We start from the raw sequence: 27849 nt of genomic DNA, 5'->3' as shown, positions 1-27849 counted from the left end.
GGGAGAAAAGGACATAAAAACAAAAAAAATTTTCCCCCCACATGACAAGGTGTTTGTGCCAAGATGGCTAATGTGTGTCAACATCAAGAGATCCCTCCTCCCAGGAACCAAGAGGAAGTTTCTCAAAACTAGAAGGGGAAAGGTGTCCCCCCCATGTCAGTCCAGCTTTGGAGACATTCTATTAGTACTATATGTTCTCCCCCCCACCCCTCCCAAAAAATAACAATCAAATCATACGGTCACCAGATATACGCAGTTATCAAAATCACACACTTCACTTGGCATCTCCAGCACTTTCAGCTTTCTGTGCCTGGTCCGTTTTGGCATCTCCGTTTTCTGCAGATTATTCCATCTTTGCCAGGACCAGCTTTCCCTTTTCCCTTTGGTACCTTCTCTCCCTTCTTGGCAGAGGCCTTTTTAGGCTTGGGCTCTGGCTTTGGAAGAGCCAGTTTTGCTGATAACCTAGTGGATCTCCTCTGTGGCTCCTCCTCCACCTTGGCTTTATCTCCTTTAGCATCTCCTACAGCCTTTCTCTTGGGCGTGAAGGCGATGGTGGCAGAACATTGGAGTGGTACTCAGGGACACAGCATGCTCTGGCTTTGTTTGGTCTGGGGGTCCATCTCACCTCCTCACACTGCCAGGGCTCCAGGGAGTTTGTAAAGCTTTTTTGGTGCTCAAGGTCACTTACTTACATTTATAATTTTCATTCAGTTCTTTATATGTCTAATAATTTTTATTCAATTTTTATTAAATATGGAGTGTGGGGCCTATGAAGTACTGGGTAAGGATTATCCTTTCACTTAAGTTTTTCTTCTTCTTCATTGGAACTTGATGGTTTATTGGCCAGAGGCATCCATATAAAGGGAAAAGTTAGGGGTTCACCCAGGATCTGACTGTATGGCAGAATGGCGGGAGTTCTACTCATAGAGAGGAGGAGCCTATTAGTTGCTGCCAATTTGGTTGACGGGGTTGAAGAGTTTAGTTTGACATTGAACTTAAATTACCAAGTGGATTTTTTTTCTTCTTATGTAGGTAGACTTAGGAGAAAGAAATTTATGCTGAAGATAAAACTTTAGATGTTCACATGGAGATGATAATTAAAATCAGGAAAGTGGCAAAAGTCTTCTTAAGGGTACTTATGGAATAAAAGGGGGGGGAAGTCCCTGACCAATAAATCAGGAAGTGAGCATGAAAGGGTTGGACTCAGACTGATTTCTCTGCCAAGAGGTCGAGGAAGATTGACAGCAAAGTACAGCAATAACATAACATGGTGGTATTATAGATGTCAGGATGGGAGTACCTCAAGAAGGTGGGGGCAATCTTAAGTAGTAAATGATACAGAAATCTAATTAAGCTAAGACCTGAGAATGGCAATTGAATATAGCTAGAAGTAGATCGCTTTGACAAGAGTTTGATTCACACCTTGGTGAAAATATGAACCATGTTTAAGTGTATTGTGGAGAGAGAAGTAGGTAAGAGTTAACTGGAAAGCAATGGTTATTATCTGAAGGGAACAAGGAGAAAACATGGAGAAACTTTGGCACCTGACATGCTATGACAGAAGCCATCAGAGAGACTTGTGTGAAATTACAGGAAAATGAAGAAATGGGAAGTAGGGACTTTGAATAGGAAAAAAAAGAAAAGAAAAGGGTTGTATCAGCAAGGGATTATCATCAAACAGGAATATCTCTATCTTTGAAATCAGAATTTTAGGAAAAGGATAAGCAAAAATATAGCCACATATTTTTCTTAGGACAGTCTGCAGTTTGCAAAATCACATTTGATTGCTTTCATTTTCTCTGTGAATAAGGAACCATGTCTTTGTAAGGGACATTTTCTCAGCCAGTGAGGAACTGAACATGAAGGTGGAGGTGATGAGTTTGAGAGATTTGTGAAGAATAAGTTTGAAGTAGCTGCTCATAAGAAGAATGGGACAAGTCTTTTACAATATTTAAAACTCCTGTCAGCCTAGCAAGTAAACTCCTGAAACTTTTTCTCCCTTAAGATTTTAGTTTCCTTTGGCAGCTTGACTCATAAGGTTGTGGTAGTGAGACTTCTAAGATGGCTCCAAGGGGTCTGTCATCACTTGCTGATGTTCACACCCTGTGTAATACTGTTACCTTAAGTGTGGGCTGGACTTGCTTCTAACAAGTACAATATGGCAAAGGGATGGAATGCCACTGCTGAGATTAGGTTGTGAAAGACAGTGGCTTCCATCTCACTAGCATTTCCCATGTCTCTCCCTCTCCCTTCCTTTGCTTGCTCATTCTGATGAAACCAGTTGCTATACTGTACGCTGCTCTTTGGAGAGAGAACCACATGGTGAAGAACCAAGGTGGGAGGCCTCTGGGTAATAAGTGATGGGAAACTAAGGCCCTCAATCCAACAGTTCATGGGGAACAGCTTATTAAGCTTATTAGAAAAGAAACTTTTCCCAGTTGAACATAAAAATAACAGCAGCTCTAGCTTGCCCCTTGATTGCAGCCTTGTGAGAATCCACAGCCCGAGGATCAGCTTAAACTGTGTTTGAATTATTGACATACAGTGATATAATATTGTTGTTTTAAGCCACCAAATTTTGAAGTAATGTGTCATGAAGCTATAGATAACTAATGCAGACATCATGCCTTCTCTTAAGGATTTATCTTTAATTGTTATCAATTGAGAACAAGATGTAAGCTGTATGGATGGTGGTTTTAGGAGGAAGTTTCTTAATAAGAAAAAGTTCAATACAATGTGAATGCTTCAGTTGATTAATCTAAGACTTGTTTGGAACTTTGGGAGATTAACCAGCAATCTTACTCTCCAATCTTTATGTGAGATGTGAGATTTATGTTGAGCTGGGTGGTCTGTATCACCTTTTGTTATCAGTAAATTGAAGACTCTTAAATGGTTAGAGTAAATTTGAACCATGGCTTCTTGTTCTCAATTAGGGACTTGAAAAGAGCTTATTTAAAGCAAGTTTTATCCTGATGGAAACAGAGATTAAACTCTAGACTCACAAAAACAATTTTTGAAAATAAATCCAGGAACACAGAGAGTTCTTCCCTCTGCATAGACAAGGGTTCACTGTATTCTTGACCAGATCATGGGGGACATGATTGGTTTATACAATATAGCTTACCCCTCTCAATAAATCCAAGATGTACGTATCCTCCAAGAAAAGACACAGTGAACAAAAAATGAACTCAAGCTGACAGGTCTCCTGCCTATTACATTTCTATAAAGTCAAGAGCAAGCCCTGGGTTGGGGCTTGATCTCCAGTAGAGGGCAGGCAGGAGGTAGCCAATTAATGATTCTCATCATGATGTTTCTATGTCTCCTTTTCCCTTCCTCTCTGAAAGCAATTTAAAAAAAACACCAAAACTTAAAAAAAATAAAAAAAATAGGCAGTTGGTTATAGTTTGCTGACCCTGTGCAGTGTCTACTTCTACATCTTTCATTTATGTTCAGAAGGAAGTGCTTTTCTAGGCCAATAGTTAAGAAAAAGTTGGGGACCTCATACTTTGGTAAACAGATGAGAACTATGGTAAGCATAAAGTGATGAGAGAGTGCTTAGGATAAAGCAACTAAAAGTGAGGAGAGATTCGTCAAAGTGATTCTCCATACTCAGAGTGGGTACAAGGCCAAAGGGGGGTGAGACCCATTGTCACCTCCACTGTCCAGTGCCATTTCCTTCACATGCAGCTGACTGCTGTTACCAGCCTGGTGGATGAGTTTTATGCTCTCATTATCCAAACATCAGTACCTCTAAGGGTATTTCTGGCATCTCACTGTACATTTTTCTGTGATCCAAGACAGTGTCACGACTTCCCATGGGGAGGCTTACATGGGCTCTCTCACACATGCCTGTGACTTTAACATTGTACTTTAGACTCCCTTGACATGTATGTCTTTATTGGAGTGCAAAGTTGATATTTATTGTTCATATATGATCCTATGAATAGCTGGGATACATGAGAGAATGTACATTCTTGATTCTCACCCCAGACTTATTGAGTCTGTGATGAATCAGGGGGCCCTCTGAATTAGAAGAGTGCTCTGGAAATCGACATTTTCAACTGCCCCAGGTCATATATGAACAAGCATATGAACTCTAAGTAATATTGCTTTACTCTCCACAATGTTCCACTGGCTTTACATTAGGGATTAAAGTTTAGAGCTGCTCTTTTTAAATGTAATGCAAGTATTGACATTCTATATTTTGAAGAGTAGTCTTTCAACTTGGATGCATATTAGAATCACCTGCTGCTTTAAAAAATACTGAAAACTGGGATCCACACTCCTCCCCAAGATACTAACCAACTACATGGGTGACAAACACTAGTATAAGAAATGGTATGCAAGTTTACTTTTTTTTTCTAGAATAGCATTTATCTAGAACTGACATAATTTATTTTTATTTGATTATTTAAAAAATTTTAGTATAGTCAGTATATAATAGTTACAGGTGAACAATATAGTTAAACATTTATATACCTTACACTAAGTCTAGTACTTATCTGTCACTGTGCAAACTTATCATATTATTAACAATATTCCCTTTCACCTTTTTTACCCATACTCCCAACACTCCCCCCGCTGACAACCATCAGTTTGATGTGTTTCTATAACCCTATTATTGTTTGTTTATTCATTTTTTCAGTTTTTTTAAATATATTTTTATTGGTTTCAGAGAGGGCGGGAGAGATAATCATTGATTGGCTGCCTCCTGTACATGCTCCACAAAGGATCCTAGTATGCAACCCCAGCAGGTTCCCTAACCACAAACCAAACTGTGATCTCCTGGTTCATAGGTTAATGCTCAACCACTGAGTCACACCTGTTGGACTTAGAGGGTTTTTTGTGTGTTTTTTTTTTTTTTTAAAGATTACACATTTAAGTGTAACCATGTGGCTTGTCTTTTTCTGTATGAATTATTTCACTTAGCATAATACCTCCTAGGTCCATCATATTATCACAGATGGCAAGATTTTTTTGCTTTTTATTAATGAGTAATTTTCCATTATATATATTTATACTAATAAAAGGATAATATGCTAATTAGTCCAGATAACCTGGACATCTTTCTGGACAAAGCCACAGCTGTGAGGGCTGAGGCAAGTGGCCACAGCTGGGAGGGCTCATCACAGAGCCCCAGCCGGGTGGGCAGGGCCTCCCTGTGGGCAGTGATGAATGGCAGAACACAGGCGGTGGGAAGGGTGTCTCTCAGCTCTGCCATTGATCCCAGAGCCCCAGTGTGGTGGTCAGGGCCTCCCTCTGTGGGGCATCAATCTGGGGACTCCCAGACTGCCAGAGGTGCAGGCCAGGCTGAGGGAATCCCCCGAGTGCATGAATTTCATGCACTGGGCCGAGAGAGAGAGAGAGAGAGAGAGAGAGAGAGAGAGAGAGAGAGAGAGAGATACATACATATATGCACACATATACTATATCTTCTTTACTTCTTTATGGACACTCAAATTGCTTTCATACCCTGGCTATTGTAAATAATAATACTGCAATAAACATAATGTTTTATATATCTTTTCAAAATAATGCTTTTATTTTCTTTCAATAAATATGGGATAAATATGGGTTGTAAGGTAGACCTATTTTTAGTTTCTTGAGGCATCTCCATACTGTTTTCTATAGCAGTTGCATCAACTTGCAGTCTCACCAACAGTGCACAAGGTTTCCCCTTTCTCCACATCCTTGCCAACACATCCTGTTGGTCGACTGTTTGGTACTAGCCATTCTGATCTTTGTGAGATGATACCTCATTGTGGTTTGGATTTGCATTTAACTGATTATTAGTAATTTTGAGCATCTTTTCATATGTCTGTTTGTCTCCTTTGGAGAAATGTCTCTTCATGCCTGCTGCCCATTTCTTGATTAGATTGTTTTTGTTTGTTTGTTTGTTTTGAGTTATATGAGTTTCTCATGTATTTTGGGTGTCAGCCCCTTATCAGATATATCATTTCAAAATTATTCTCCTATTCAGTAGGTTGTCTTGTTTTGTTGATGGTTTCCTTTGCTGTGCAGAAGCTTTTTATTTTAATGAAGTGCCATTTGTTTATTTTTGCTTTAGTTTTCCTTGCTCAAAGAGACATATCCATAAAGGTAAGACTGGTGCCAAATAGTTTATCTGTTTTTCTTCTAGGAGTTTTATGATTTCAGTCTTACATTTTAATCTCTCTTCCATTTTGAGTTTATTTTTGTATATGATATAAAAAGGATGGTCCAGTTTCCTTTCTTTCTTTTTTTTTGCATATATCTGCCCAGTTACATAACATTTAACGATATACCATTTATTCCATTATATAGTCTCACCTCTTTTGTTATAGATTAATTGACCATATAAGTGAGAATTTATTTCTGGGCTCTCTATTCTATTACATTAATGTCTGTGATGACATAATTTAACAGAGAAACCATTGCACTTTAATTATGGAGATTTCTTCATCTATTTATATCACATAAGATGTGTGGTATGTTAAGACTCTGAGTAAATACAGCTATTTGCATTATACAGGACATTTTCAAATTTTTAATAAGGAGTTTTATAAATTCATACCATTGTTTCTCATCACAAAATAATATTATATTTTCATAGAAAAATATTCAGTTGCCATTTATTTAAAATAAGAGTATTTTTCCAAAATGATTAACTTAGATTTTACAAATAAAGTTGATATAAATATTCCTCAGTTTACAGTTATTAAAATTGCACAGTATTTATTTATTTTTAAATATATTTTAACTTATTTAAGAGAAGACAGGAGAAGGAGAGAGAGAGATAGAAACATCAATGATAAGAGAGATTCATAGATCTGCTGTCTCCTGTACACCCCACAGTGGGAATCAATCTCACTACCCAGGCATGTGGCCTGAAAGAGGATTGAAGTGTGACTTCCTGGTTCAATTACTGAGCCATGCTAGTTGGCAAAATGGCACAGTATGTATCAATAGAAGCAGTTGCTTTGTGCTTAGGTACTTCTTTGAAGATGGAACAAGATCCAAAATCAAGGACCCTTAGCTAAGTGTTCGGGGCAAGGTCACACAGTGAAATCCTTACAGTCAAATTCTCTGCTTTGAGTAGGATTGAACACGTGATATAAGAGAGGCACTATGGAGTGTCAAAATGCATGTCTGGATTTGTCTAGATCCTAACAGTGAATAGTGTTCAGCAATTCTCAAGCATTATCTGAGATAGTAGTAGTCTTCATTTTTGGGTGAGAAAACAAACACTCTGCACAGTAGAGCCCTTTCCAACCCCCCTCCCCCCTTTCAGCTTTTATGTCACCATCCACAGTGATTGTGGCTGTGTTCTTTCAGCATCGTGCTTGCACACCTGCCTAAATTCCTCTGTCACCATTTTCTGATGGTTACTACCTAGGATGTGTCTAGACCCATAAGTATGATACAAGTCAATTTGTACAAACATAAGATGGAATAACAAGGATGAGAAATTATCTGAAACAATATTAAAAGCTCATTTCTAACAATTTTCACTGCATTCCCCCAACGTTAATCCTTGTCCTTTTGTCCTGCTGTGATCTCACTTGTGAGGGAGGATGACAAGTTCTAAGAGGGTGGGTTTTAAGAATAATTGTGTATGCTGCAAGGAGAGATCATCTGTCTCCCCTTTCTGTGTGTGTTCTTTTGGTCATTCTGGGCTATGGCGGTTCAGTTCCCCTTTGTCATATTGAATTGATCTGAGGAACTGAGAGTGTATCTAAAACATTGAAGGAGTTAAGTGGTCCCTATCTCTTGGGAGAATTAGACTTACCAACTTTATTCTTAAATTTTCTACAAATGTTGGTTCATAGGCTGACTTGTGCCTATCTAACATAAACATTTATGTTCTGTCCTTGGCATCTGCCTTACAGACAAAAAAAAATCTGTATTTGATGCAATTAGTTGGGTACAATTAATCACTGAGTCAGCCTCTTGTTGTAATTTGTCTGTCAGTTGTAGATGAATCCTCTAGTTATCAAACCAATATTCAGGTCAAATTTAAGTTATAACAAGTAAACTTAAAAATGAAACCTTGTTTTCTCTGATTCCAGGTGGCACAGTAAGCATACTTACTGCTTTCCCTTCATCTAAGACCCAATTAATATAATAGCAGAGGAAAATTTAAAAAGAATAATAAATCCCAACCAATGAATAAATTATGGAGGGGGTTATTAGTAGATGACAGACTTCAACATATTTCTGGCAGGCAGAAATCAAATGGTAGTGTTTTAAAAAATCAAACAGAGAGGAAGAAGTCATAGCCCAGAATAACCAAAAGAACACTCACAGAAAGGGGAGACAGATGATCTCTCCTTGCAGCATACACAAAAGCTCCAGAGTTGGGCTCAGAGAACAGTGGGAGAAGAGGCTAAAACAGGTGATTAACTGAAAGTCTGTCCATAGAGCAATGGAGTTCTGGCTTCTCTCCTCTTTCATACTAGCTCATCAGTAAACTGATATATACCTTTCTGTAAAAAGGAAAGCTCTTTTCTAGAAGGTTAACTGGCCAAAGAGGACTTGAACTAAAGTGGTGGGTGTTTGTCACCAAAGTATGCCCTTCTTATTCTGACATTGGGGGAATCCCAACTTAGTGAAAAACGACTTATCCATTGGGTAAACCAAATCCTCTGTCTCAAGTTATGCCCATGTACACAGAGCTCTCAGTCAACTGTTCTACCTCTTCATCTGAAACTTTAAGAGAATAATAGTGGATTTCCAGATACTTGAAGAAAATAATATGAAAAAGAAAAGAGATCCAATTGTGGAGGAAAAGGTGAAAATTCTAAAGACAAAAGAGAAAAAACAATATCCTCAGAGTAAATAATTCAAGAAGACCTTGTGCCCACATGAATAGGATGTTAAGTGGAAGGAGCATTATTAAAACAATAAAAACTGTGGAAATTAAAAATTATGATGTACAATAGAAGGTTAAGCAAAGGTAAAGATAGTAAAATCATGTAGAATATATAATAAAAAGCAAAGATATGGGGAGTATTGTTAAAATTGAGGAATAAATGTGAACAAAGAAACAATATAATGCACATCAGCAGCATTAAGTGCTAGAATAAAATAGAACAATATTGTCAGCTTTTCAAGGAAAATAGTCTTAAATATAAAATTCTATCCAGCCGAGACCGGTTTGGCTCAGTGGATAGAGCGTCGGCCTGCGGACTGAAGTGTCCCGGGTTCGATTCCAGTCAAGGGCATGTACCTTGGTTGCGGGCGCATCCCCGGTAGGGGGTGTGCAAGAGGCAGCTAATCGATGATTCTTTCTCATCGATGTTTCTAACTCTCTATCCCCCTCTCTTCTTCTCTGTAAAATATCAATAAAATATTTTAAAAAATAAAAAAATAAAAAAAAAATAAAATTCTATCCATAGCTGTATTAAGGGTAAGGGTAAATATAGCACATTTTCAGATCTACAAGGACTCAAAAAATATGCCCATACATCATTCCTAAGGAAGTCATTTAAGGTGTATTTCAGCAAAACCAGGGTAAAATCAGAAGATTATATAACTTGCTTACAATTGTGGAACCAAACCAAGAGTTCAATGAAGAGGAATTCTAGGATGAGAGCAATGAGTTTTCCTTAAAAGTGATTAATTTAACTTAAAACAGGAAATCTGTGAACTGTAAGGGGAAAAATGTATTCAAATATAAAGACTAAAATGCAATCTGCTAATAGGAAGGTCTAGTAAGTGTTAAAAAGTATTATCAAAACACAAAGAGCAGGCATGGCTCTTCTGACAACAAAAAAGAAGAAAATCTAGAAACTTTAGGGTGGATGTGGTGGGGACAGGCAGAGGAGGAGACTGTATAGTAAAGTTATGGTTTATATAAGAACTTCTCAGCTTTGGCTGTACATTAGGCTCACTTGGGGAGCTAACAAAATCCTTATACTCGAGCTACACCCAAAACCAGTTGCACCAGAAACTGATGCTGGGATCCAGAAACTGATACAAATTTTAATATATATTTAAAATTCTCCAGGTGATTATAATGTGTGGTCAAGATTACAGACTACTAATCTATATATATATATAAAAGACTAAGTGACCAAACAACCAGTCAATCGGTCATTATGATGCGCACTGACCACCAGGGGACAGACGCTCAACTCGATCAGTGCACTCCCACTGTGGGAGCACTGCTCAGCTGACTGACAGGTGCCAGATGCATGGCTCATGACTGGCTGTCGCAGCCTAAAGACCAAAATGGAACAGCAGTGAGTCTACTGAGAGGCAGCAGCAAGTGCAGCAGAGCCAGGATGGACAGTAGGGGCAGGCTGGATCGGACTGCTGGTTTTGGCTCGATCCCCTCAGGTACACCGAGGGACTCCACTGGTGCATGAATCTGTGCACCAGGTCTCTAGTAACAATATAAGCAAGATATTTTGAGGAACTGAAGAAAACTAGGGAAGGGTACTTTTTTTTAACTTTGATACTAGGAATCAGAGATTCTGACATGCAAAATAATCTTTCTATTATTCTTTGCTGTGTAATTAAATGCATTTATATTATTCAAGAAGACAAAATTGATTTTAGTTTTAAGTTTTAGAATCATTTTATAGATAACATTATAATAGAAATTCTATTTTGGTTGGTTATCTCTTATTTGTCACTTTGCTTAGAATGTTTTCTAAGACAGACAATGAATATTTATAATATAATTTGTTTGGGACCACTATAAATTAGAATACTATATCCTCACTTCATTCTATTCCTGGCTGAAATTTAGAATTTCTCAGATACTCCCTTCCACCATATATACATACCCAACCACAATGAAATAGCAGCCTCTATCATTGTTACTCTCTTACTAATTTAATTTTTCCTCATAGCACATATCAACATCTGACCTTTTTATGCATCTGATTTTGTCTCTTCTTCCTACTTGTTTGGAAAGTATATTCATTGAAAGGCAGAAAACTTGTTTGCTATTAATATCAAGCAAGTGTGGGTACTTAGGAGGCACTACATAACATTATACAAAATAATTCAGTGAGTGGATTAAACTTAAGGTCTACAAGGACATGGATTTTGTCATATTCATTTTCATTCCCCCTGTGAATTAGGATGTTTGAGAAACTGACCTATAAATGTTGTAAGACAGAACATAGGTCTGTTCAGGGGAGCAGTTTAGTTAATTTAATGTATCTAAGACTTCTTAAATTTTTACATAAAAATATTCATTGATACCCTACAATTTTCAAAGCAATGGATAAGGTAACAAGAAACATAAGTCTTGTACCTGATACCCATGATGTGATAGCTGACCTTACTCTGTTAATTTAAACTTTATTCATACCTTTCAGTCAAGTTTGAATTGAGATATGAAAAATGTTGTTAAAAGTCTTGAACATGAATTCATCCAATGTATATGAAAATGTATGATTTTCTAATCATTAAAGAAAATAATACAGCATAGGAAATATAGTCAATAATAGTATAATAATTATTTATGCTGCCAGGTGGTGCTGGAAATATCAGTGGGGACACTTTGTAAAGTATATTATCTAATCACTATACTGTATACCAGCAACTAATACAAAATGAAACTAAATATAAGAAAATAAAAATTAATAATAGAAGATAGAAAATAATACTCATATAAATTGTTAACATGTTAAAATTTTACTTAAATCATTAATGACAAAGGTGATTCAATGATTAAATGAGAAATTCAGATTTCTAAGTTTAGTAGAAAAATAAAAATAAACGATATAAAACTCATAACTATTATTAATACCCTTTGCACTCCGAACCATTCTGGACATTGGCTACCAGCTACTCGACGCTACTTTGCGGCGGAAACTCAATTCCCCGTAATCACTAATAAACTGCAATGTCCCCTGAGAGGGGACATCCAAGTGATATGCTAGAATTCCGATGTCCCCTGAGAGGGGACAGCGGAGTGCAAAGGGTTAAGGGCAATATGCAATAATCTTTAGGAACTACCTTCTCTATCAAACAGGAAAAAATAACACACACACCTGGTTCATTTTCTACAAATCAACCTCTAAATTTACAGTTATAAGACATCTGATCCTTCATTAACTGTGAATAGTAAATTAAAAATATATTCCATGAGAGAATCAGATGACCCCCAAGCAGTCTTATTAGAAAATGCTCTAGTATAACATTTTTTTAAAGTTATAAAACTTCTTTTCTCTTTATTTCCAAGTTTTGGTTATTTTATTTCCCTGAACATGCACAAGGTAACAAATCCCTAAAGGTGTGGTAAAAACAATATATTAAGGTGAAGAAAATACTTTTGAAAAAGCAAAGATGCTATAATACATTAGTATTTTGAAAAAGGGGTTAAAAGTCATTTCACTTTAATACTATTGAAGATGATTTCTATTCAATTACATTTGCCTCAATCCTCAAAGGGATACAGCTACATGTGAAAGTATTCTCAGCTTCTCAGAAGAATTATGTTGTCAAGTATAAAGCTCATCTCCTTCCAAAATAGTCAGCTAGTGCTGGCTGGTGGCTCAGTTGTTTGGGAAAGCCGTCCTGTACACCCAAAGGTTGCAGGTTTGATTCCTGGTCAGGGCATTGTCTCCCTATCCTGGTGCATATGGAAAGCAACCTACTGATGTTTCTCTCTCACATTCTCTCTTTCTTTCTCCCTCTGCTCAATCCCTCCCTCCTTTCTTCTCTCTCTAAAATCAATAAACATATTTTAGAGTAAGGATAAAAAAGTCAATTGTAGCTACTTGTATACAATTGCTTAGTATGCTAGTAATAATAAGAATAAAACTGCCAGACAGCAAGAGTATGCTCTATCCAAGTTCAAAAGCATTAATCTTCTATTTGGGGAGTGCTTAAACGGAGGTAACTTTTCAGTCATTTATTTCCTTTGGTTGAATTCTATTTCTTAGGGTCTGGGAAACCCAGGCCTGAGTGTTGATGCTTCTTCCACCTTGATTTCCTCCTACTCGATGCTTTGTGGTTTCTACTAATCATTACTAACTGCCAGAGCTTTGGCACAAATCTGTTTGGTTCTGTCTATTTGGTTCTGTCTTCATATTGTTATATGACTTTCTCTTTCCATTGGAGGCTACACATTTTATTTGACCTCTACAGAGCCAGGCGATGGGGTCTAGGACAAATCCCTAGAACTGGGGCTCTGCTTGGCTCTCTTCTAATTTTAAAGAATATACACCCCCCCCCCTTAAAGAGGAAATTGCAGTAAATGAAATAGTTCTCTTGCCTTATTTCTCCCACCTCCTGCTTCTCTTCTCTCCCACTGACACCCAGCAGTTTCCTGACACACCATTGTTCTTAGGGACTATAGTGGGCACCGCCTGCTTTCTCTAGAGGTGCTTAAATGTTGGGGCCTCTTACAGTATAATTGTTATCTCCTTACTTGGTTAACCTCTTAAGACATTTTATATTTATGTTAGGGAAAATGTCATACTTCACATTTTATGGGTTTGGTTGAAGGGTTAGTTATTATAATTTTACAAAGTAATTTAAATACAAAATATCTTGCTTTGTGTTGTGAAATAGGTCAGATTAATGCAATGGCTCTCATTCCTAACCCAGCTTTAGCTTTGCTAAAAATGTCTATTTAGCAGAGAATATAGGGGCTTTCTAGTTACGATATGGTTGATGTTAACCATTGTCTTTGTAACAGTAATTCTCAAATGCAGTCTCTGGATCAACAATGTCAGCATCATGTGAGCACTTATAAAAGTGCAAATTCTCAGAACCCCAGGTCTTCTAAACCATGAACTCTGGAGTAGAACCCTGTACTCCATGTTGCGGCAAGTTCTCCAGGTGTTCCTCCATGCTGAAGTTTGAGAATCATTGAACTACACTACTTGCGTGAATAAGTTACATAACACCTTTGAACATCAGTATCCTCAGGGGTAAAGGGGTTAATAATGTTACCTCTCCGCAGGCACAAGTCCTAAGGATTAAATGAGGAAATCCATGTAAGTAACTCAATACAGTGCTTGGCACAGAGGAGCTATTCAATAAATCTTAGCTATCCCTATTAGCCGTTATACTCTGACCCTTGAGCCACTTATTATTGATTGCCTAGAACCTAATGTGGCTGTGTCACTCTTCCCTACTCTGTCTCCTTTAACCTTATTCTTACAAATGTAAGAAGAGTCTCTAGGGAGAATTAAATCATTCATTTGGGGTTCAGGTAGTAGGGACAATACTAGTTGTATATGAAAATTCTGATTGTTAGTTCCTCCACTAGAAAACTGGGATAACTTCTTTGTGTGGCTGTTGAGGGTAAAGTATGACTACACATGTAAAGCCTGTAGAGTCATGTACACTTGAGATATTTAACATAAATAGCTGCTGTTCCTGCTCCTTTATTCGTTTTTTCCTTCAGCTTCTCATCCTCTTTCCTTCTCATTGCTATTATTTTCATCTACAAGATTATAATGAATGATATTGGGCAGACCCCAAGAGTTAAAAAAAATATTATTCCCCTTCTTCATAATACATATGCATTAGATGCTCCCTGTCCAGTAGTATCTTAGTTAGATTCTGCAAGAAACAGATAAATCAGGGTTTGTGTGCAGGAAGTTTGTTGGAGAGAGTTCTGTGCATATACCATCTGTACATGACCCCTTTTCTGTATCCTTTCAACAACTCCCATGCAGACACCCTACCTAACCCACTTTGGTTGATTTTCTATTTAGTTTGCCTCATCTCTTGTACAAACATCCTCCTCACTCCATTTGGGCTTTCAAACCCAGTGCTGGGCTTACACTGATGCTTTGGTTCTGGAGAGATTTCCTTATTACCCTTCCCCAACTTCAGTAGTCCATGCAGGGAGGAACTCTTCCTGTTCCAGGCAAAATCTCTTCCCACTTGAAACACTCAGTGCCAGCCACCCTCCTTTTTAATGCCTCTTCACTCCACTGGGACCCTGACTCACCCCCTCGTGCCACCCTGCCTTCCACTTGGATGCCTGACTGACTTCCTACTTTGCTCATACCCTAACCCATGGTGCTTTGGGATTCCTGGTCCTCACCCCCATACATACACCCTTCTCTCCTTGCTCCACTCACTATTAGCCACTGACTAATTTAGAATTTATTTAAGGAATAGGTAAGCACAAGCTATCTGTGGCTGGGTTTCCTGAGAAACTGAATCTAAGACAGAGAGTTGCTTGCAGGAATGTTAGTGAGATGTGCTTCTGGGAATAACACCTTTGAAGGAGTGAGAGAAGCATGCAAGCTCAAGGGAAGATCTGCATCTATTCCAGTGTTTTTCAACCTTTTTTTGGGCAAAGGCACACTTGTTTCATGAAAAAAATCACGAGGCACACCACCATTAGAAAATGTTAAAAAATTTAACTCTGTGCCTATATTGACTATATATAAAGTAATTCTCTTGAATAGGAATCAAATAAACACAAAGAAAGTATTTTATAATTACTTTATTATGAAATATTAAGTAAACAAAATAGTGAAAAATTATAAAATTCTTGTCTTGTCTGCACCTATGGCACACCAGGCAACATCTCGCGGCACACTAGTGTGCCGCGGAACAGCAGTTGAAAAACGCTGATCTATTCTTCCTTAAAAGTTATTCCAAAATCAAGGCATGCATATGAGGGCTTTGTTCTGTCCCATCAACCAGTCATTTGATGCGGGCCACACCAGGGAGGTGGCAGGTGTGAGATGGGGGATATGAGCAATAAGCCACAGTATTTAGTTAATATGGTATCTGAACTTCAATAAGAATAGAATTGAATGAGTTAGCTTTCCAAAAAATACAGATTCTTAGATGACCTACCCAGAAAGTATATTTCACTTAAACCTGGCCAGAGCCTAAGGATTCTATTTCTTTTAAAACCCCATAGATGATTCAGTATTTGTCCTGTTCAGCTTCAGTTGGCGTTTAGATAAAGATAGTGATTTTACATATGGAATTGAAGTTTTAATTCTCATAACTGTTCTCCTCCGTTGCACTTTATCTACCAGTTTTCCTGGCAGTTGATCAAGGCACAAGAACTTGTTGTTCCTTTTTATTTGTCTTCTGTGTTCGTGAAATGATATAATTTTCAGAGTGACCACACTTGTCATCAGCATCACATAAAAGCAGCTAAATTTTATGGTTTAATGTTTTTGTGTATGCTTTAATAGAATACAGAAAATATTATATAGTTATTTAAAAAGTAGCAGTGGTATGTGTTTTCTGCTTATTACTTCCAAACATGCTGAAAATCATTTAAATGGTGCGTTGAATTCCACATTTCCAGATCAATAAGCATGTTAGAGATGGCCTATTTCTACACTGGAAGGTCAGTCAGATAAGAATAATCTTAGAAAGACAAGCCTCAATCCCATAGCATAAATGCCAAGACATTTCCAAGTCTTAAAAATGGAGAAGCAGCAGGAAGGAGCGGTGGTTAACTTGTGACTTTTCAGAAGTTCTTTGCAGGAGAGCTAAGTGAACAAAACAGCTTTTTATGTGGGTATCTTACTGTCAGAAAATCTTCTGAGCAGATGACCAAGGGAAGAGTCAGAGGGCTATATTGGAGGATCCAGTTCTGGAGTAGCATCTACTCTGTCTGAATCTGCGGCAAGTCCAGAGAAACGGGAGGTCTTGAAACCAATACTTCTATGTAGTATGAGCAAGCATAGACCTTTCCCTGCTGTTATTCTACACGGCACACCTCATGTTCTCTCTCTATGGTGGAGGTTGTTCATAGCCTATAACCCTCTAGAGGCCAAGGAGATATTTTGAGTCTTAATGACACTTCATAAAACTTACCATGAAAACATTCTGAAAGGTTTTCCCCCCCTAAAGGGGTATGTGGCCTCTTTATTATCTCCTTCAGTTTGAAGAGCATAGCAGGTTTGACAGAGTGGAATTAGAGTCATAGAAACATTATTAGGGCTTTAGTGGGGGAAAACTCATGCAGTATAAGGTCAATCATATATCAATCGTTGGTTAATATTTTCAAAGAAGGATTTTCAGACCAAGTGAGAAGCTATTCCTCTCTTTTATTAAAATGATTACCTACATGAATCCTGGAGATTGTATAGCCATCTAGAAATGGATGACTTGCATGTTTCCATCTCATAAAATATGTCTATTCATCTGTCTGCCGGTCAATTCATTACAGATATTTAAAAATTATTTTACTATATTTTTCTTTATTGATTAAGGTTTACATATGTGTGTACTTATCCTCATTACAGATTTTTAATGTATTATTTCTCAGGATACAATTGTGGAATCCAATAGTATAAAAAAGTATTTTATTTGCTATGTATGCTAAAAATAGAAATGTTAGCTGACATTTTGTATACATTAAAGTTTCCTATTTATGTTTATACAGTCAGCAAATGTTTGTTTGATACTTATTATACCTGAGACATTATGTGAGGTGCTGGCTTAGGTAAAAGTATTTACCAGTACATTCAAGGTAAACTGCTAACTGGCTTTCTGGATTTTCTTTATGAAGTGCCTATGTAGCTGCGGTTTGATTATCTTCATTGTTGGGGAACTCTGCCTAATTAAGTACCAAATTGGATTGCTTTGTTGATGTTTCCATCTAACTTCACACATTATCTTAATTCTGTTTTTTGGAATCACACAATAATACCCCAATTCTTTTTCTCGTGAGAATATTTAAAATATTTGGAAACAGCTATCATGATATCTGGAATGATTCATGTAGTCTTTCAAATTATAAAATCATGCACTATGGTAGTCATTCAGGCCCTTGGGAAGACAGCGCCAGGAGGATGTAGGAAGTGAATGTTAAGATGAACTGAACTAGCTCTTGGCAGGATGTGGGCTTCAGGTGACAAGGCATCTTCAATGGGAAATGTTTTGTGACCAGTTTTATCCTTGATTGTACTTCATCGGAGAAAATAGCAAAGTGAAGACTGCCAAATATTGGATGAATTAAAAAAGCTTGTATGTCTGAGATTACAATTTTTGGGGGGTGTTCATACATTTGTGCCGTCACATATTAGGTTAGGAACAATCTGTGAAAATGTTATATCTAGTATTTGACTTTGATTAATACTGGATGATATAGGGATGCGGTATAAATATTTGTACTGTTTCCTGTACCATTGTGAGAAGAATATTTGCCAGCATAAAGGAAAAAAAAAGAGAGAGGCCCAGGGGACCCCTAGCTTTTCCTAATCTCCCAGTGCTGCTCCTTCCCTTCCCAGGGTGGTGCATTCTGGTATTCACTAACCTGGACTCATTTGATTTCCTAGACACTATTATGAACTTTCCCCCCCACCCCCAAAAGAAATGGAGACCAGTAGTTTGGAACCAGACAGGTGAAATGCCATTCCATATTGTTGTTATCATCATTTTATATATGATTGGTAAAGAGATAACCATGCCATGGTTGTAATGTTGTTTTATGAAAATTAAATGCAATGATATAGTCACATTACCAGCAGAGTTCCTGTCACATTGGAGAGTTCCACAATTATTGATAATTATGAGATTATTTTTATGAAGTCACTTTCTGTGAGGCATAAATGAGTACAAGTTAACAATTCTTTGTGTAGTAAGAAACATTTAATGAAATCTGCCTGTTAATACTCTTAAAATTTTAAAAGAAAGGCTATACATGTATTTATTCTTCTCACCAGTTTTTCCTCTTCTGAATTGAATTTAACTGATTCCCTCCTCGCTGTATTGATCTGATATGATAGACAATAGTGTTTTAAGTAATTGATTTAATTTTTTAACCCATAAGTCAATTTGCACTTAGCTTTCTGTTTCAAATCCTGAATTTTATTTTTAACTATCTTAAAACATCTAACCTACAATTTAAAATTATTTTTCTAAAATAAAATAAGGTAACTACATAAATGTAAATTATAACATAGGTGTAACTGTGTGCTTTTTAAAAAATTTTAAATGTATTTTTCCCAAGTAGTTCAGAAGACAAAAAGCTGGATAAAATCAATTGAACAGAGACCTTGATCTTTTTAACTTTTCCTTTAAAATGTTGTAGTAATTTTATGTTAAGATGGAAAAACAAAAACAAAACTTGAACTGTAGGAGCTGAAATTTTTGAGGTTTCACAAATTTGTCTGAAAAGTTAGGATTGTATAATGGTATCTGGATTGTGACAGATGGAACTGAGTGAGAAGTAGAAACAAGATTCAGAGAAACATTTTGACTGAAGAATATTGTTGACTAATAGTGATGGAAAAAAGGAATACCATTGACAAAGTGTGTGTGGGATATCATATATACAAAAGTATGTTCAAACTATAAGAAATGTTCTCTAAAGACCTCAATTTTGCACCACAGATCTATTAATTTTCTTTTTCTGTATAACCAATTACCATAAATTTAATGGTTTCAAACGACAGCTTTTGTGTGTTGGGAGTTCCTGCAAGCTTACCTAGATTTTCTACTTTATGCTCACCAGGCTGCAGTCAAGGCCTCAGCCAGGGCTGGGGTCTTATCTGGGCCTGAGGATCCCCCTGGAAGTTCATATAGCTGTTGGCAGAATTAATTTTCTTGCAGCTGTCAAACTCAGTGAGGCTGTTTCTTCAAGGCCAGTAGGAGTTGGCACTTCACTTTCTGTTAAAGGGCCCACCTGATTAGTCAGGTCTACTTAGGATAATCTCCATCTTGATTAACTCGGGGTCAACTTATTAGTAACCTAATCACAGCAATGATATTCACAAGTCCTGGCCATACTCAAGAGAAGGGTATTAGGCAGGATGTGTATACCAGGGGGTGGGGATATAAAAATTCTGGCTAGCACAATATCTAAAATATTTTTTAAAAAACATATCACACAAATTACTAGATAACTAAGTGATAAATGATTTGGAATTTCAAACTTTCCCACTTTTATGTCTTTAAATGCTGACTCTTTTCACCTAATGTGATCAATCCATTTTCAGTGTCAGCTGGTCTGCCTCATTCGCGTGTATCTGTTATCTGTCTATGGACCATAGACAGTATCCAGAGTTTTCTCTAAGGGCTAGTTTTCCTTCAGAGTAATGAGAAGCCCAGTAGGAAACAGCATATAATCAGCAGAGACTGACTGATATACTCATTCTTTGAGTGATTCAGTGCACATCTTGTGTTTGTGTCTCCATAACCTCTGACAGGTGATCCATGAACCACAGAGTAAACCTGTCAAGAAATCAGAATAGAGTGACTTCTCTTCATGCATAGAATATTGCCATATGTTGCCATAGAAATCAATTGGAAATTCGTTGGGTTTTTTTTCCCCATAAATAAAAAACACAGTCCTTTTTTGACAAAATGTTAGACAAACGTGATGACAGGTCTTTGGAGAGCATTATCCTCTTCAATTATTTAGCCTGAGATATAACATCTAAGAAAAAAATGACATTATTAATGTCTCTTTTGACCATTTCTTTTCTTATATAGTTGTCAATGTGCATATCTTTCGATCCTTTTTTCTATCAGAACCCTTCTTCACTTAATTTCTTTGTGTGGCCAACACCTCATAATGTGAAGGAATCGAAGTTACTCCTAACAGTCCTTTGGTTACAATGCTGCCAGGCTGCTGTTAGTGGGCATTTTGCATTGTTATAAGATTACTGGCCTGAGCAGTATTTCTGTAGCTCAGCATCAGCATCATTCAATCTGTTTCTTGGCCAGAATGTCACCATGGAAAATGGAGACCAGGCACAATTCCAGGAGCCACAGTCACAGCACCTGCAGGCCGGCTGTCCTGCCAGAGCACCAGCAGGAATGATGGAATTAAAAAGTGCGGTAGTCAGCTCACATAATGAAGATAAAAACTATAATTAGCCACGTGGTCATTTGGATTACTCAACTAAATCTTTGTTGTGCTGTAAGATGTTCTAGCAATAGATTGTGAACTGTTCGATCGGTTGGGATTTTGTCATTTTAAGGAAGGGGGGTGTGGAATGGCAATTTTTCAAAATGAAAATAAGTTGACATAATTTAACATGTAGAAATTGCAGCAGCCTGTATAGCGTTAGGCATGGCCTTAAGTAAAATTCAGTAGAAATGATCAAATTACAGCTCTTAAAGCATCCTGAGCACATCTTTCTTGTCCTAACGTTTCTGCTCTACATGACCTGCTGTAGGCATGTGTACATTAAGGGAAACTGACATTATGAAAGCATTCCTCTTAATCTTTGATAATTTATGGGCTTTTTTCCCTGAAGTATAAAATTATAAAAGTATAACTTAACTTTCAGTTAATGCAATTTATAAAACACACATATTTATTTTATCTGTATTGTAACTGTTAATGTATCTGACCAGAGGCATGCTTGCTTTGTAACACTCTCAACTTGAGTTCTAATTTATTCCACAGTGTTTAGTAGCTAATTCATAAATGTTCAACGAAGTTTTGCCATCTGTAGGATTTTGGTCTAAGTCTAAAGTTCAAAATGGGTTTTTAGTAAGACAGAAAAAGAAATTGAGCTCTTATTAGGAAACTAGAGGCCAGGTGCACAAAAATTCGTGCACTCAGAGGGATCCCTCAGCCCAGCCTGCACCCTCTCACAGTCTGGGAGCCCTTGGACATGTCCACCTGCCAGCTTAGGCCTATTCCCCGGGGGATGGGGCATCGGCTGGCAGTCAGACATCCCTCTGGCAGCCCAGGAGCCCTCGGGGGAGCAGGCCTCAGCCATCAGTTGGATGTTCTTAGCACTGCTACAGAGTGGAGCGGGAGAGGCTCCTGCCACTGCCACTGAGCTTATAGCCTTCAGCCTGGCTTGTGGGTGAGCATGAGTGCACTGACTACCAGGAGGCAGCTCCTGCCTTGAGCATCTGGCCCCTGGTGGTCAGTGCATGTCACAGAGACTGGTTTTCTGCCCTTAAAGTCAATTTGCATATTACCCTTTTATTGTATAGGATTATCCAGACAAATCTCTAAAATGACAATGAACAAAGCCATGTCCCTTTAATTCATAGTTTTAAGAGCCCCATCTATTATTCATGTAAATTTGCATTGAAAATATTCTTTGTTGGGTCAAAGTGTCATACATTTACCAATATATATGACAAAGAGCATAGATAAATACAGATACTTGAAGAGAAAAAATTATCCCCAGTAGTTATTCTGAGTATTGCCACACATTCTGAATCTATGTAGTTTGATGATTAGGGTTAGGCTTCAGAATATAAATGGACTGAAATCCTATCTTGTCTCTTCTATTTGCTAATTGTGTCCTTGGCAAGTTCCCTGATCTTTGTGTAACATACTTCTTAATGTGTAATAGTGGGGACAATGCTCCATTGGAATATTGGGAAAATTAAGTGAATAAATACGTGTGGAATGCTTAATACAATGCTGAAAACATAATAAGGACATGATAAATGTTAGATACTATTTTTATCATTTGTGGGCTCTATTTTTGTTAGACTGAGCCTTCAAGGACAAGGTACCATATTTTCCGGCGTATAAGGCGACCCCCTAATTTTACAGTTAAAACATAGGTTTAGGCCTATATTCACTATATAAGACTACCCCCCACTTTCGAGGCAACACCAGTTCTTTTTTTAATAGACCGCCTCTCTGACTCTGGCCAATCCAAGCAGGCTTTTTATGCATGCAAATTATACATGTTCTGTACCCGAAGCTACACTGTGTTCTAGTAAAAAGCCTGCTCAGATTGGCCAGAGTCAGAGAGGCGGTCTATTAAAAAAAGAACTGGTGTTGCCTCGGAAGTGGGGGTTAGTCTTATACAGCGAATATAGGCCTAAACCTATGTTTTAACTGTAAAATTAGGGGGTCGTCTTACACGCCGGAAAATGCGGTACTGTGTGCCAGGTTTGATGCTAAGATTCAGGGAAATAACAATGAATGAGAAGAGACCAAATCCTTACAAAGTTTACCTTTTATTGGGAGAGCAGTAGACCTGTGCTCTCTGGCCAGCAGGCATTGGAAACACCTGAAGGATTTGTTACACTGCAGATTGCTGAGCCCTGCCCATGGAGTTCCTGGGTAGTATGTCTGAGCTTGAGCATGAGAACATGCATTTTTAACAAGTTCCCAGGTGGTATTAACAATGCTGGCCTGGGGACCACACTTTGAGGATCTGGCCTAATAGATAATTTCAAATACAGTGGGAAAATTTATCTTACAGGGATATAGACAGGGCAGCACAGGAATACAACCAGTTGGGCCAACACAGGGATTTCAAAGACCCCTTTTAAAAGATGATCCCTTAGGTCAGTGGTTCTCAATCTTCCTAATGCTACAACCCTTTAATACAGTTCCTCATGTTGTGGTGACCCCCAACCATAAAATTATTTTCGTTGCTACTTCATAACTGTGATTTTGCTACTGTTATGAATCATAATATAAATATCTGTGTTTTCCCATGGTCTTAGGCTCTTCAGCAGTGGTTCTCAACCTGTGGTCAAAAATTATAGTTATGAAGTAGCAAAATGATCAGGCTGGCAGGAAAGTGGTTAGGGAGTGATCGGGCTGGCAGGCAGAAGCAGTTAGGCACAATCAGGAAGGCAGGCCTGCTAGCGGTTGGGAGCCAGCAGTCCTGGATTGTAAGAGGGATGTCCAACTGCCTATCAGGCATCCCTCAAGGGTCCCAGATTAGAGAGGGTGCAAGCTGGGCTGAGTGTATGAATTTTGTGCACTGGGCCTTAGTATTCTATAATATCATTTGAGATTATAGAAATCTATTTATTTCAATCCATTTGCTATTTTCTAAGCTATTTCTTCAGATGTAGATTGTTCATCTACTTTATATGCTCTTTGCTTTATTCCAGAATTTTGTTTTGTTTTGTGTTCTGTTATTTCTTTAGTCATTCTTAAGTAGGGATCTGGCATTTTTTTCATCTTTAAATGGTATTAGACACCTCTTGAAGGTTAATATGGGTTCAAGTAGGGGAATGCATTGGGACATGGGCAACTTCCATTTATGCTTTGTGTACAAAATTTTTCTCACTTTTTTTTTTTTTTGTGTGTGTGTGTGTGTGTGTGTGTGTGTGTGTGTGTGTGGTGTTGTTTTTTGCTTCCCACCTTAAATTTTGTTGAATTTATTGAATGTTTTCTTGCAGTGTCTGAGCCTCTGAATTCATTTTATTTAGGACATAATGGGAAAAATAAACCCAATAACCTTATGAGAAGGTGATCTAGACATGATAGCAACTACATAAATTTTCTTTTATAAGAATTGCAAAAAAAAAAAATGGCATGATAAATGTTCTTAAATAATAACTTAAAAATTCAAGGTATATTTAATTTTATGAGGCCTCAATTTTATACATATTGGGAAAACTTTGAGAAAAAGGAAATAAAATAAAAAATTAGATATAAAAGCAAATACTTCTAAAGAAGAGAAATGAATTGTAACAAGTCACAATTAAAAAAAAAAAAAAACCAATAAAACTGCAAAACCCAGAAAAAGTTATGATATTTTCATTAACTAACTGCCTGGTATAACTTTGTACTATTTCTTTCCTACCTATTTAGGCTTTAAATGTTGATTGCTATTTCCGACGGCTATGATAACAGTTGATAATATTTTCTACAGATCTAGTGAGATAATTTACTGGTTTTATTGAATTTTATTTTTATTTTTATTTTTTTAGTACTGATACTTTTAAGTTTTTCTTTCAGCTTCCAGATTCACTACTCTAATGTCAAATAAATGTGTAATTGCTGTCAAATATAAGAAAAAAAGTTATATCAAAGTTTTTATTGTATGAGATGTACTATTTGGAAGAATTTTTCACAGTCTAGCTTCTCATGCTTTATATTTCAAAACTTTTTTTCCTCCATTACCTCATTCTTCTAGTGCTAACTTCACTAGGACATGCCGACTGCTTTATGAAATCTTTGCTCTGCATCTTTGTGTCTCTGCACTGGAAGAATAAAACCATGGGCTGTGGGCATTTCCTAGAAGCCATCTATATACCAGTATGGCTGGCAGTGTGCAAAATATAAACAGACAGGAGTAAATACATGGGTAGACACCTAACTAAGTCTAACACAGTTGTTTGCAGCTTACTATTTCATAGCCCCTACACTTGTGATTTTTCATAAGCAGAACTGTGTTGGAGGATAAATTGGAGTAGAATGAGCTAGTTGTCATAACCAATTTTGGTTAAAGTGTTCTGCTTTTACAAATGCTACAAAAACGTGTAGAGCATATTGTTAGAAGGGGCCCAGGAAAGGAAAGGGCTCTGACATTTAAACTTAATTAGCATTTTGGTTAATTCACATCTGAATTAAAGGCAGACTTGACAGGGACTTGACATATGACTTGATATTTGAAACCAATTTAAGCGTTTACCATTGGTATTATGATAAGCAGATGTCCTGAGAATCTATAAAATGAAACTTTAGGAAAAAAAATCTTAAGTATTGCATTTTGCAAATTACATGATATCTTTATGGAGTTTGTAGTAATCTTCACAATTTTATATGAGAGCTATTTACAACTAATTATTTTTGATACTAGGAGCAGGAGCAAGAGGAGGATTTTTTTTTTAAAGTTGGAAAATTCCTGCAAACTGAGATTTTAAATTGTTACTTTATTATTTAATTTTTATGAACATAAATTAATTTCTAACTTTTATTTATTCCATTTACTTTCCATTTATATTTAAGTTCATCAAGGGAATGGGCAATGTTTTATTATTTTTTGTTTACTATCTGCAGTGCTAAGCTTAAATGGTCACTTAGTATATATTGCTTACCTGATGTTATAATACTTCTGTAGTTGTATTATCTAACTTTCTTGCTTCCTTTCTCATAAATTTAATGACTTTGCTTAACCATTTGCTTGCTTGTTACACACATTTTTTTACTCATTTTTGAAAGTTTGGAAAAGTTAAAGTCTAAACTCAGATTCTAAAGACACAGTTAATAGCCATGTAGAATTATGCCACCCAGGAAGAATACTTTAGGATATTTTTCTCCTGTGTTTTTTCTATGCCCTTTTAATTGTAGAAATCGTGTTATATATAAGATTGTGTCTGTTCTAATCAATTTAAAATATGTGAGTACTTTAAAAAGAAATAAAGTTAAATATTCATAATAAAAAAGACCACTTCCTTCTATACCTCTAGCTCTGCTCCTCAGAAGCATTCATAACCCTTTGCCCATTTCTTTTGATATTTGGTATTTTCTGTTATATTTCAAAAAGAGGAACTTTTGCAACTATTGATTTATGCAACTATTTTTGGCATTTTGTAATTTTTGAGCTGGTTGATTTGGTAGGTTTTAAGTACTAATACCCCTCTCTTTCTTTCTTCCCAATAATTTGATAGACTTGTAGCACAATTGTATTGCAATCAGTGCTCATTATCCTAATATAAATAAAAACCCAGATACCATCACAACCTAAATGACTCGACAGAGGACCAAACAGCAGGCTAGGGAGGTGAGGGAGTGGGAGCTCTGGGCTCCTGGCCTCCCATGATGCCGCGGTGAGAGGAGGGAGTTGTGGACCCAAACAACAGAAGGACCAGTCCAGCTCTTGTGGTGTAGTAGGGCAGGGCCACAGAGGCTGAGGAGCCTCGTGGAGTGGGGGCCATTAACAGGAAGCTTCGCAGGGTGGCTGAGGCGGAGGAGAGTCACAGGGCATGGGCAGCTGAGGCCAAGGAGCCTTGTGAGGCAGGGGCTGTGAGCATGGAGCTTTGTGGGGTGGGGACAGCTGAGGTCAAAGAGCCTCTTGGGGCGGGGGGAGGACTATGAGCATGGAGGTTCACTGGGCAAGGGCGACATTGGGCGACAGACATGGCCCTGATTCCAGCTAGGCCTAGGGACCCTAGCCACACACAATTTAATCGTGCATTGGGACTCTAGAGACTAAATAAATGTCTTATACTAGTGAACCAAGAACCAGACAATAACTAATTTTCTTCTTATAAAACACCAAAAACATCCTTTTCTGTTTGCTTGATTTCTGTGGACATATAAACTTCATTAAGACACTTAACTCACTTGTTTCAATGTAGGACTTAAATTTTTTCAAAAGTTTAAGTACATGCTATTTATCATTTGCATTTTTTTTGTTTTCTGGAGCTCCTTTTGCAGTCTTCTTTTCTCCTATAGTCAGGACTCTTTATAATAAGAATTTACAAATGTCATTAACACTTTTATATTGTTAATGGTTTTCTTTAAATTCAAAATTAAAAATTTATGACATTATATCTTTTACTCTGCAACACTTTTCAGTGTTTTATTTTTTGGCTTCAATCCATTTGGTAGGAAACCACTATTTATTAGGCACAGGTCTGCTCTGGATGAAATGGGACGAGGGACCTAAAGCCTGACCTACTAGGCTTCCTTTTACACTTATCAATTTATTGCCTCTTGGCCTAAAAGTGCCCTCTAATATCCAATCAGCAATAATGGACTGCGTGCTTTTAAACTGTTCTTCTTTAAAGTGAGCATCGTGTTAAGCCTTCTCAGCATGGGGTATTAGAGGGACATTGCGTGAGGGAAGAGCTCCTCTGGCTGGTTCCAGCAGCTGCGCAGTGGTCAGCAGGGTACTGCCCACCTGTTGCAGCTCACCGGTGCTCCTCCTGTTGTTTCCTGCTTGCCCAGTGACTGTAGTCCAGCTCTGGGCAGGCATCACAACGAACTTTCTACCACCCAATGGGCTGTACCCACACTTTTTCCAGTGAGGCCTCATCCTCTGCCGTGAAGAGGAAACCTCCTGTTAAAGTTTTCCTTCCTTGGCTGGTCTCTCTCAGCAACACAGTGCTAGAGTTCCCTTTTCATCAGATGGTTACTCTGTAGTCATAGTTTAATAGTTTGTCATATGAAACTTCCCTTGTTTAAAACACTGTGTGGTTTCTGTGTCCTGATGAGACCTTCATTGATACCTCCCCACTTTTGACCCTTCGGGTATCTTCAATGAAACCAAAAGCTCCCAAGAGTTTGAA

General features: G+C 37.5%; 1 pseudogene across 1 annotated transcript; it reads right to left on the bottom strand.

The window, feature by feature from the left end:
* Window positions 1-274: 274 nt before the first annotated feature.
* LOC311621031 (non-histone chromosomal protein HMG-17-like) lies at window positions 275-3817 on the bottom strand (annotated as a pseudogene). Its single transcript has 2 exons — window positions 3749-3817; window positions 275-533 (listed from the first exon to the last, which is right to left on the bottom strand). The product of its transcript is annotated as a non-histone chromosomal protein HMG-17-like (transcript).
* Between the last annotated feature and the right edge of the window lie 24032 nt (window positions 3818-27849).

The sequence above is a fragment of the Pipistrellus hanaki genome (genome assembly GCF_964339955.1).
Source record: "Pipistrellus hanaki genome assembly, chromosome: 4".
Classification (NCBI taxonomy): Eukaryota; Metazoa; Chordata; class Mammalia; order Chiroptera; family Vespertilionidae; genus Pipistrellus; species Pipistrellus hanaki.
Note: the sequence above shows the minus strand (reverse complement) of the source record. Positions and strands in the feature narration are given on the sequence as shown.